This window comes from Centrocercus urophasianus, unplaced genomic scaffold (assembly GCF_019232065.1).
Source record: "Centrocercus urophasianus isolate 14NV4802_14NV808 unplaced genomic scaffold, USGS_Curo_1.0 seq_11, whole genome shotgun sequence".
Classification (NCBI taxonomy): domain Eukaryota; kingdom Metazoa; phylum Chordata; class Aves; order Galliformes; family Phasianidae; genus Centrocercus; species Centrocercus urophasianus.
This window is the reverse complement of record NW_024884253.1, coordinates 38,724,480-38,735,654: the sequence shown is the minus strand read 5'-3', so window position 1 is coordinate 38,735,654 and position 11,175 is coordinate 38,724,480. Positions and strand designations below refer to the sequence as shown.

The 11,175-nt window shown below is 35.6% G+C and overlaps 1 protein-coding gene across 1 annotated transcript in view; it reads left to right on the top strand.

The window, feature by feature from the left end:
- Positions 1-273: 273 nt before the first annotated feature.
- The window catches only part of SNTG1 (syntrophin gamma 1), a 164,557-nt gene continuing 153,655 nt past the window's right edge, over positions 274-11,175 (top strand). The window contains exon 1 of the mRNA XM_042840046.1: positions 274-309. The gene's annotated coding sequence lies outside the window, so the exon portion shown is untranslated. The remainder of the gene's footprint in view (positions 310-11,175) is intronic.

Here is an 11,175-nt window from a genome sequence, read left to right as displayed (position 1 = left end):
AATAGTGTATGTCAGAGTTTTACTTTATATTGCTCATGTGGGCTGTTTGAGATTCCTTGAGTTCTGAGGGTTGGTTGTCGTTCTACAAAAATGTCATCTTACATCTTTATAACAAGGACCAGTACTATTTATTTTTTATGATATGCTCAACTGTGAAATTCAAATATTACCACCAAATTAGAAAGTCTCATTAAATCTATTACTTCTGGAAGTTAGCTAATCCCAAAATAATTTTGTCTTCATAATTTTTTTATACATAGGGAGAAGAAAACCCACCATAGGACTTCATTGTTGTGAAAGCTGAGTTCAGTAAGATATTTAAAATATATTTCTAACTTTAGATACTTGAGTACTTCTAATGCCGTTTTCACAAAACTGTTCCTTTGGAAGGAGGGAGGAAGAGAAAAATAGAAAGAAAGATCCTTGAAAAGACCAAAGTCTGCTCTCCTGATGTCCACAGTAGTGAATTTACTTTGCTTATCCCTTTCTGCACTAAGGAATGTGAACTTCAGCATTTCAGGGTCACTACAGCCAAGGCCACTATTGAGCTTTGCATTCCCCACCAGTCTCTCCATGCTGGTAAGAATGAGATCAAGCATAACATCTCTTCTTACTAGCTCCTTTGTCACTTGGATAAGGAAGTTATCATCAACGTAATCCAGGAACCTTCTGGATTCAATGAAGGCCAGGGCTGCTTCTATCTATCTATACTCTGTCTGACATCCAGGTCATATGCCCTGTACAGACCCTCATTGCAATGTCATCTATCCCTGCCCTCCATTTTATCTTGTCTCATAAGCTCTCAGATGGAGCTCCGTACATTCTAGCTGCTCACTGACATCGAGGATGATACCTCCCTCCTTATCTATCCTGCCCATCTTTCCTAAAAAGCCTGTATCCTTCCATTTCAGTGCTCCAGTCATGGAAGCCACCTCACTGTGTCTCTGTAGTGCTACTGACATCAAAGCCCTGCAAGCATGTGCACAGCTCCACTTCCTCTTGTTTATTCCCCATGCTGCAAACATTTTCATAGAGGCATTTGAGTCCCTGATGAAGCTGACTTACTGTCTATTGTCATTGATGAGTTACTGTCTTGAGGGCTGACAAGTAACTGGCCCAGGGAAAGACAAATTGCTAAGCAGCTGAGTGTTATCAAATATACTGAAAAGGAATAAAACCAATGCAGTCTAGCGAAGTGTAATTTGGCAACTTGAGAGCATATATACCTCACTTTTCTGTGGGATAAATTCTGAAGATACAAGCTCTGGCATCCTGCCCTGTTCCATGAGGAACAAAACGATTCATCGTACTGGCAATTCTTAAATAATTTTTGAGGGGCTCACTGCAGCTGAAAGGTCCTCATAAAAATCCTGTACAGAACACTGCTCTCAAGATTGGGGCAGGGCTAGTCTGTTCACCTCTGGATAGGAAGAGCTAAATGTTTTTTGTTTGTTTACTGAGTAGAAAGGTTTAGTGGCTGAATGTAATGATTGACAAACAGTACTCTAAATCCTTTGATAAACTCCTCTGTACATAAGAATATGTGTTCTCATATGGCCTCGTGTCACAATAATCTGTCAGGTGTATTAGAAACGGAGGGAGAATTCAGTAAGGGAATATGCTCAGTGAAAGGCATCAGCAGAGGAAGCATATGCTTTTGATCCCAGATGGTGAAAGGTGGGATAACAAGGTTTACTCCTTAAATGGAAATCTGTTGAGGAATAAATTTAAAGATTATTTTGTTGTTTTTATTGGACAATACTGAACAGAACTGAAGTTTGCTTAAGACAGATTTGGAGTTTGTTTTCCTTTCTACTTGGTTTTCTTAGGCTCTAGAAAATATGAACTATAAAGAGAAACTTGGATATTTGCTTTTTCAGTCTTTGTGAGTGCCATTAGGTCATTCCCTGCAAGGACTGACATGGTAACTCACATGACATCATGCCATCTCTTTCACCACTGATGCAAGAATCAAAAACACTGTGGGTGAAAACTTGGATGGATATTTACTAATTGTCAGTCTTGTGAATCTTTCACAACTAATGTTCTTCTTTAATAGATAGGTTACAAAATCTCATAACAGCACAGTATATTTTATAGACTGACTATTAGTGATTGTTAGTAGCGCTGTATGAAAAACCACTGCTATAAAACACTAGCCAAAGCAGCAAGAAATGTAAATATTTCTCACTGAGGGAACCAATTTTTTAGGCAGTCTGATGGCTGCTAAAATAGTGGAGGAATACAAGAAGCTGGAAACAGTGCTGTTGCTAGGAGAGGTAATATAAGCAGATCGTAGAAGAAATCTCAATTTTCAATGGTGAAGCATTTTCTAAACAGGGAAGCCTGTCTCTAATACCTTCTTTAGCATTCTAGTTTTCACCTCACTTTAAATTGAGCTCTATCTGTTATTCTCTGTGAAGAGTTCTTTGAAAATATGATGAAGTATCACAGACACAGCATGCATAGAATAGTATTTCTGAAGCTGGAACCTTCCCAAAGGATTTCCACTCAATGTCAGTATTTATACTTCACAAATTGATTTGTTTGTTTGTTTTCCTACATGCATTCAAGCTGAGATAAAGCTATTTGATACCAGGGTGTCCTAAACTGACTTATTCTCTAATATGTTCATTAATTGGCAAAAGGATTTATACTTTTGTGACTCTGGGTAACAGAGAGCCCTTGACATTTATTTTGCAGAACTCCTCCTAAGCCATCATTTTGCACTGTCTTCTATCAGTCTCATTTAACTTCTCTAGCATTTACTCTTGGTATGTCCTTGTAACTTACTTGGATGCCATTTCTGTCACACTGAAAGTAAGAGGCCAGTCTTTTCCCTGGGCTATGCGGATGCCAACATTTTCTAAAAATAGTCATGTATTTTGTTCTGCTGCATGGTCCTAATTTAGCTGAGCTTCCTGCTTTAATCATTCCTCTGCGACAGGTTTGCCAAATCCCAGATCCTCAAACATACTGTACAGCCCCACAACACCCATTTTCATTTCCTGCATCGCTGTGTTCTGGTAACATCTGCTCATTCACTGTAATTCAGTGTGTCACCGGACATCTGTACAGTTTGTTCGCCTTATATCTCCCTCTTTCACTTGAATATTTCTACACTGATAAGGAAGCAATAGTGAGTCAGGTAGTACCCAAAGCTGCACTTAAGTAATTTGTTCTCAGTAGGCACGTCACAAGCAATGAACTTTCGTAGTTCTGGTAATTTTATGAAAACATTTTGAACTGTGGCACAGTTATTGTAACCATGTAACCGAAGATGTAAAGAAAGCATCTCTTAATGCATCTCTGACCTGACTGCTCTTCTCAGCTTTATTTCCTATAGCCAGCTCAACTCTGAGATTTCTGTTGTTTCCGTTTCTGCAAAATTAATCTTTGTTTTCCAGGGCTGAGAATGTGTGTGTTGGGGGGAGGTAGTGGGGGTGGGAAGGAGGAGGGAAAGAAAACCGATTGGGATCCTTCATATACCTGAAAAAATATCCCTTCACTATACCAATTAGAATATGGAATAGCATTGATGAAGAAAATAGTAAGATTAAACTTTGTAAATGTGAGTCTGATCAAGCTGACATTTATATAAGACCAGTTTTGAAAAAGAGTGTGTAATTTGGAATTCCAAATGATTTTATAAAACATACATTTATTTTCTCATCTCTCTGCAAGGTAAAGGTTTCTTCAATATTCATTTTCTAAAATTCATAACTTGTACCACTCTTTCCTTACTATTTCATTTCCTATTCTCCATTTTCTTCTCTTTCAGATCTTTTTCTTTCCATGTCCTTTTTCTTATCAGCAATCTCTTAACTCTTCTTTCACATTTTTCTTTTCCTTTTTAAAAATTATTTTCCTTTTTCCTAGATTTTCTCAGACTGGCACTATGTTGTATCTCTTAACATAGTCACATTCTGGACAGTTCATAGAAGTTTCTTTCTTGCTCCCATTGTGGGAAGATGTGCTGAAAAAGTACTTATACCTCATCCAGTTCCGGATGAAGTCTTTAAACTATGGCCGTTCTATTCCCTGAAATAGATTTTAAACTTAATAAAGGAACTGTGACCTGAACTCTGTCCTCTCCTCTCCTCTCTTGACTGAGAGTCTTGGAAAGTAAAACAAAGGGCAAAACTCCTGCTTAGCTTCGGTGACTGTGTCTGAAATGCACAAGTTGTTCAGTACTATTTTAGTTTACCAATATAAATGCACACCTATTATAGCTGTGCAATTTAGTGACTTTTTTTTTTTTTTTTTAATCTGGAGATTGATTTACTTTCATTACTTATGTTTAAAATCTTTCAGTAAAGTATAAGCTGGAAAATACTTGAATTAAGCACAGCTATCCTCTTGGTGCTGTCACTGGTAGGCTTGGAACCTGCAAGGCTACTATTACAGCTACTATAGCAGTCGCTGTGATATTCTGCTTCTTTTTGTGAATTTTCACAAAATGAATCTCCTAGTTCGTGTTATCAATGCAACTGGTTACTGGCATGGAGAGTGGTTGCATAATGTAGCCTATATCGATAGTATTTAACAGCATTATCCTCCAATTAGGAAGGCTGCAAGAAAATTGCCTATTGAGAATGATTACATACTAATTACTCAACCATGTTGCCTCTTGTTTTGAAGAGTACTAACTGAAATGGATCAAGCCCGTAATACATAACAGCATGTATAATAAAATACTAGCACTGCTTAATTTTAGTATTCTCTACTATAAAACAGGTGTAATACTGTCATGAGTATAGAATTTTCAGCGTTGATTTTTGGCTATTTCCTCTCTGGAAGCAAGTGCTTTATGGTGGTTACAGACTTTCATTTTCTCTCTCCTGAAGACTGTCTCTTTTGTCTCTTTTGTCGCTCACCTTGCCCATTGCCCAAAAGGTCCCCAATTGGTCTATCCAGGTAGCTCCTCTGTTTTGGCCTACAGAGTTTCCCCTTTCACTGATTTCTATTTTTGTTTACATTATTTCATTTTGTTTTATTTTTTGCAGAAGTGCAATTTAATCTGTCAAAATTCCAGGGTCTTTTGCAGACGTGGGAACTGTAAGGCTTTTCATAGCAAGACCAACAGCTTTTTTATTCCTCTGTTTATTAAGTAAGTTAATATGCCAGTCCTTACCTTTGTCTTCAGAGACAGCTTTTCTTTTTTGTCTATATTATTGAAAAAAAAAAAAAAAAAAAAAAGATATATACTAAGAAGCATGTAATAAAAAACAGTTAAAACGTGTCTAAGTTACGTCTGAATAAAAAGATGGAGTTTTTGTGACAACAATAGTTAGGAGTTACTAATATTAATCTCACATTAGTCTATATCATAATCAGTATCGTAACTATGTCCAAGACTTTATAGCCAAAGAAAAAATTCTTACAGCTTTCAGTTTCTGCCATCCTGGCTCTCAGTGAGTTTAATAACACACTAAGTTAAAATCAAAGCAGAGCAGTAGTCAGTGAGGTAGAAAATTAGATAAACAAAACGACTAATTCCCATGAGGTGGGTAACTGATTAAATAGGGGGGGTTCCTGTAGCTGTCCACCCACATCTGCTGGCACTGGCGTCATTGTCTGGTGGCTTTGTGTTCCTAAACCAGATGTTTTTACCACTAATCAGTGTTAATCTGAATCAACCTCTATTTTCAAGAGAGGACCAGGCTGTATTTGGTATTTTTTTCTCCTTATTTCTATACCTCTATGGCTGGCATTGTATCCTCCAGAAGAGAACTGTGTGAACAGCTGGGATGACCACTTTTTCATCCCAATCCAGTGCCATACAGAACGATTTTCAGTGATGAATGCTACTGTTACAGAGAAAGAAAGAGTTGTTTTCTGATTAGTTTTAAATTTTCTCATAGGCTCCTTAAATTTGTTTATTTTAATTTTGCAGTGCTTAAAGTGCTGTGTTTTCCTCTGTGGCATATTTTGCATATTTCAAGTTTTCTTATCTATTTTGACAATGTATCACTGCAGGAGCATTCTGACAATAAACGAACGTATGACAGTACTGCTATAAGTTCCTGCTTTCTGGAGTTCAGAGGAGTTAAAGAGGCTTTCATTGCAATTATATAAAAACTCAACTGAAAGTTCTAATTATGCTGATTGAGTCAAGTTGTTCATGTTTGTTTTCAGTAAGTGTTGAATGTGCTATATCTGCTATATGTAGAAGTAACTGCTCTGAAAAAAGATATATATGATGAGAACTGCAAACCATGACTGTGGTATCTCTAGTGGCTAGAAATACCTATATTGTGAACAGTATATTTGAAATAGGTTACTGTCTGTTTCTCTTAACCTGAGGAAAATCAATGTTCTAATGGTAGATACTGTCTTTATAAGTGACTTTGCAGATATGATACTGGAGTAGCAATGTCAACAATCCTTGGGAGTTCTCTGTAATGCATCTATGGTTTCATCAGAGATGGCAAACAAATGGTGATTTTAATGATTTTAGTGGTGAGTATTCACTGTGTGTGAATACTTGTCATAGGAATTCTTGGATAGGAAAGCCACTGTTGAATATGGGGTCTGGTAACAGAAGCTGAGTTGCAGTTCTGACTTCAACCTGAAGCTGTGTAATGGTGCTTTAATTGTATTACTTTAAGTTGACCTCTGTTATTGTTTTTATTTTTTCCAAATTATTCATGTGATTAACTTGATTATTTATGGAAAACCTCTTAAGTTCATATGTTAGAAGAACAAAAAAAAAAAACAACTATAAAAAAAGTTATTGACATTAAAGATCAATGACCCAACAGAATAAGTGACAGAAAATTTCTCTGGGCTGAGTCCCAGTCTCAAGATTTCTTAGCCTACGTAAATAAGAAGCCTGAGCTTTTGGCTCTTACAGTCTTCCATGAAGATGGACTTCTCTACTTTTTTTTTTTTTTTTTTTTTTTTTTAATTAAAGTTACTTTTGATATTTGAGTTCAGTCATTAAAGATGAGTATGCCAGCAAAGAATATTGATTTGACAAAAGCAAGAATAACTGGTTTCTTCTATTCCACCAACATGTATTGATCTAATGTACTCTCATGCGATCCGCCCATCTCCCTCCTTAGCTTCCAGGCTTATTCCCCTAATTTTTCTACTCCTGAATACCTGAATTCCATTTCCAAATTATAGTAAAACTATCAATTGCAAAAATAGAGATGACAGTAAATGCCAACTCAAAAGAAAGCTCCAAATATCAAACAATCACTGAAAGTTAATTGATGCCAGGCTTTTTACTGGATTATCTTGTTTATTGCTACCATCTCTAAGGAAAAGACTAGTAAAGCCCAGTGCCTTTCAATGCTGCATTTGACATACCTTCTCAACAGGTATGAGGTATCCTCTTTTGTTTGGGCCAGGTAGACGCTTATGACACAAATTTGGTACAGAATTTTTATTCACACTTACAGATGTGACAAGAAAAGATTTTAAAACCCTACTACCACTCTATCTCAAAAAAATTGTGTGTTGATTGCACTGTGTGATCTATAGTCTGGTAATTTAAAATATGTCAGACAGTGTTTTGACCTCGTGAATTTTGAATAGGAATGTTCTTTCTTGGACTCTGAATTATTTCATAAAAAGAGATGGTAAAGTAACATGAAAAAGTTTTGGTGATTAGTTGAGTCAAACAATGTTTACTCCTTCAAAAACGAAGAAAGGTAAATGCTATTTAGGTTATGAAGTTTCAAATGAAACTTGGATTTTTATTTCTATTTATTTATTCATTTATTTTTCTGGGGAAGTTTAAAATGGCTGGTCATTTCATTTTCAATGGACTTTATCTTTTGAATTTTTTTAAATTGAATTTCTTTCAGTCGTGCTTACCTTGTTAGTTCAATCTCTATCAATGTATGCCAGAGACTGTGATTCAAACAGTTGCATATAAAGAGAAAGAATGCCAAACCTGTTGAGAAATCTTGTTTTGCGTTTTTGTTTTTATGTGGAAATCTTATCAGTCAATTAACAAAATGCTAATATGTGCAGCTTTCTACAAATGTTTACTGGAATCAAAACTTTCAGCTGATAAAATGAATAACTTCTGTACTACTTCTGGCATTGTGTCCCTCCTTCACATAGTCTGATTTTGCTTACTGTTATTAATTATATATTATTATTTTGATTTTTAAGCATGATTTTTGCAATGTAGTATGTGGAGGGAATGCAGATTTCACAGGTTTCACTGTGAAATATTTTTTTCCCATTTAAGAGCTTCTGAAATAAACTTGAATCTTTTTATCTGTTATATAGGGGTGTAAATATATATGTCAGATATTTATACAGAATCTGAAAAATCCCAAATAAATGTGGTATTATTTTATTTCCATTTAATGAAAGTCAAAGCTTAAGAGAATAAAATTACCATGTTGACTAAATGTATTAAATATAGGCTAAGACACAGGCAAAACTTATATTAAATTGTGAGTTTTCTATTAAGCATTATCTTACCTTCTCGTGAATTTGAAAAAACATGCTAAATTTCAGAAGTGCAAACATTCCTTTCTTAAACTTAGCTCTTCAAGCAATTCCCAAGAATCCTGCCAAACAAAACCTCCTAAGTCTTTACAATTGATAATTGATTTCCTTACCTCTCCTAGGAGATTGGCACAATGCGTTTTTGATTTTTTAACTTAAATGAAATGAAAAGATGCAACGCGATATTGAATGTCTCACTCCAAACTATTTGCATTAGGCATAATGCCAGAGACATGAAATTTATATTTGACTGGGAATCAATTGCCATGGCAAAGGAATTGCCAGTATCTCTTTTATTAGGAAGCTCTGTGTTGAGAGGTAACACAGGAAAAAAGCAGACTGCAATAGCAGATAGTCAGAGAACTTCTGTTTGTCTTGGATAGGAAGCACAGTTATTTTGGTAAAACTGGGAAATTGACCTAAATTATGTAACAGTTTGTACTGCCTTCAGAGAAGCTTAGAATATGTGGATATTTATCCTCATTTGGGCCTCTGGTATCTGTGCTACATCTGTTCAAAATTAAATACATTATTGTATTCAGATAATTATGGAGAATCATCAAAAGATAACACTGTGGAAAAGTGAAGGAACATTTAGTTTTTTTCTGAGCAACATTCCAGGCTTTAATACAGAGCCAAAGTTTCCTGTCCAAGCTTGTTGTAGAGCATTCCTCCCAAAAAAACATGCAGTAGCAGTCCATTGACATTTAATCTTGCCATTTTCAAATGATTCTCCCATAGTACTGCTTTTTTACCGGTGAAAGATCATGTGTTGCATTGTTCTTTTTATTTTTGCCATTTCCATCAGTTTGCATTTGCCAAGCCATAACTTGCCTGCATTACACGTAGATGTGGGACACCAGATAACTTTTGATGTAAATAATACTGGAATGTATAACCGTGAGTCCAGTATAACTTCATTCAGTTAATACTGCCATGAGGCCCACTTAATTTTGAATCCTCCGTAACTGTGCTTGTGGATTACGAATGCTTGCAATTAAAACAATAAATTATGACTAGGAAGTAAATATAATTCTTAATTATGGTAATGGGAATTAAACATTTAGAAACCTTGTTAGCTGCTAATTGCCAGCTTCAATTCTTTTGAAGCATGTGCTTTGCTGAGAGCTGGACATTTTGTCGAAAAGCTTTGTCAGATATTTATGCTGCTCACTGGCAAAAAAAAAAAAAAAAAAGAAAAGAAAAAAAAAAGAAAAAAGAAAAAAGTGCATGTCTTTGCTCAGTTGAAACTTTGCCTTGTTCTTTGAACTACTGGGTAGATGAAGTATGTGTAATGTATTCCAGATCTCCAGGTTTCTGACTATCTTTCAGTATGAATTAATTCATGGAAGCTAAAATTCTGAATGATTTCTCCTTGTGTATTGCATTCTGTGAGAGAAGTAAGGATGTGTTTGGGTATTGGGAATACATTCCCAGCTTATGGACAAATTTTTCAACAGATGGGTCCAATATGCTACTACAGTAAATGACTAAATACATTATGTTAACTGACTGTAAGTAACTCTGTTTTCAAATGAAATATAATGGAAGTAGCCTGGAAAAAAATAACGGAATATGTTGTCTGCCTGTGGTTACTAAATGGTTCCTTTGGATTCCTGTGCTGTGTACATGGATCAGAAAACTGTACCAGCCCAAAACATTTTGTTGCAAGCTGTCCAGAATAGAGAAGAGTTTGTGAAATTTGCATTTAAACTAATGCCTCTGTTTCCCCATGTGTTTTGTTTTGTTTTGTTTTTCCTTAAAACAGAAAGGACCAGCTATGCTGTGGATAAGAGATAATTAATAATAAATTTTAATAAATTTCTCTAAAAACACCCTGCACAGTTACATAGAAATGTACTTCATTTCTCAGCGCACAAAGAAATGAGATTTGATTCAAATATCTCCAGAAAGTGGAGCATAGACAATTTTGGTAGCAATGAAGGCAGGAGAAGGACTTTAAAAGGTGAACATGTAGTTTATTAGTTAATAGCTGTCACAATTGGTTGCAAGATGCGGTATTTATGCCTTTGAAACATGTTTTTAGTCTGCTTGCCAGTAAGCAATTCAGACAGTGAACATTCTTGTGACTGTAGACTGTCTCTGTATAAGCTTCTTCCGAGTTCAAGACTCTGTGAAGATGCAGACAGACAGCTCTCAGAGTCAAACCACCAGACAGATCTCCCCAATTGAGGAAGGTAAATATTAAGAGGAGTAAAAAATTGTTTACTCAGTTTTCCAAGAAAAAAATAATGTGATTTATCCCAAGTGAGTAAGAACTATGCAAGCTGCAGTGGTATCATGATAAATTCAGTTGTGTTTGATAATACATCTTTCTCCACGAATTTGTTATTTTTGGATACAATATTCTGTTCTTTGCAACAGTAACCTTGAGAATTGTTTTGTACTTCTGCTCCAGTTGTACTCTGTTTAGCTTGTATCTTTATGAAGACTTTACAAAGTGTTTGTTATCATTGTCATGCATCCATGAAGTTTTCTTTTGGTTTGCTATCTTATTTTATTAAAAATAGTGGAATGTTCTGTCATGGTGAAATTGCATCTATCACACTACAGGAGTATAACCTGATTTATTATAGGAAGACCTGAGCATAACTCAAGTGCTCAATGCATTATCCTAAATGAAGCTTTGTCTCTGAGGGCTGTCTTAGTCTTCAACTTTGCCATTATGTTTTAGCCATT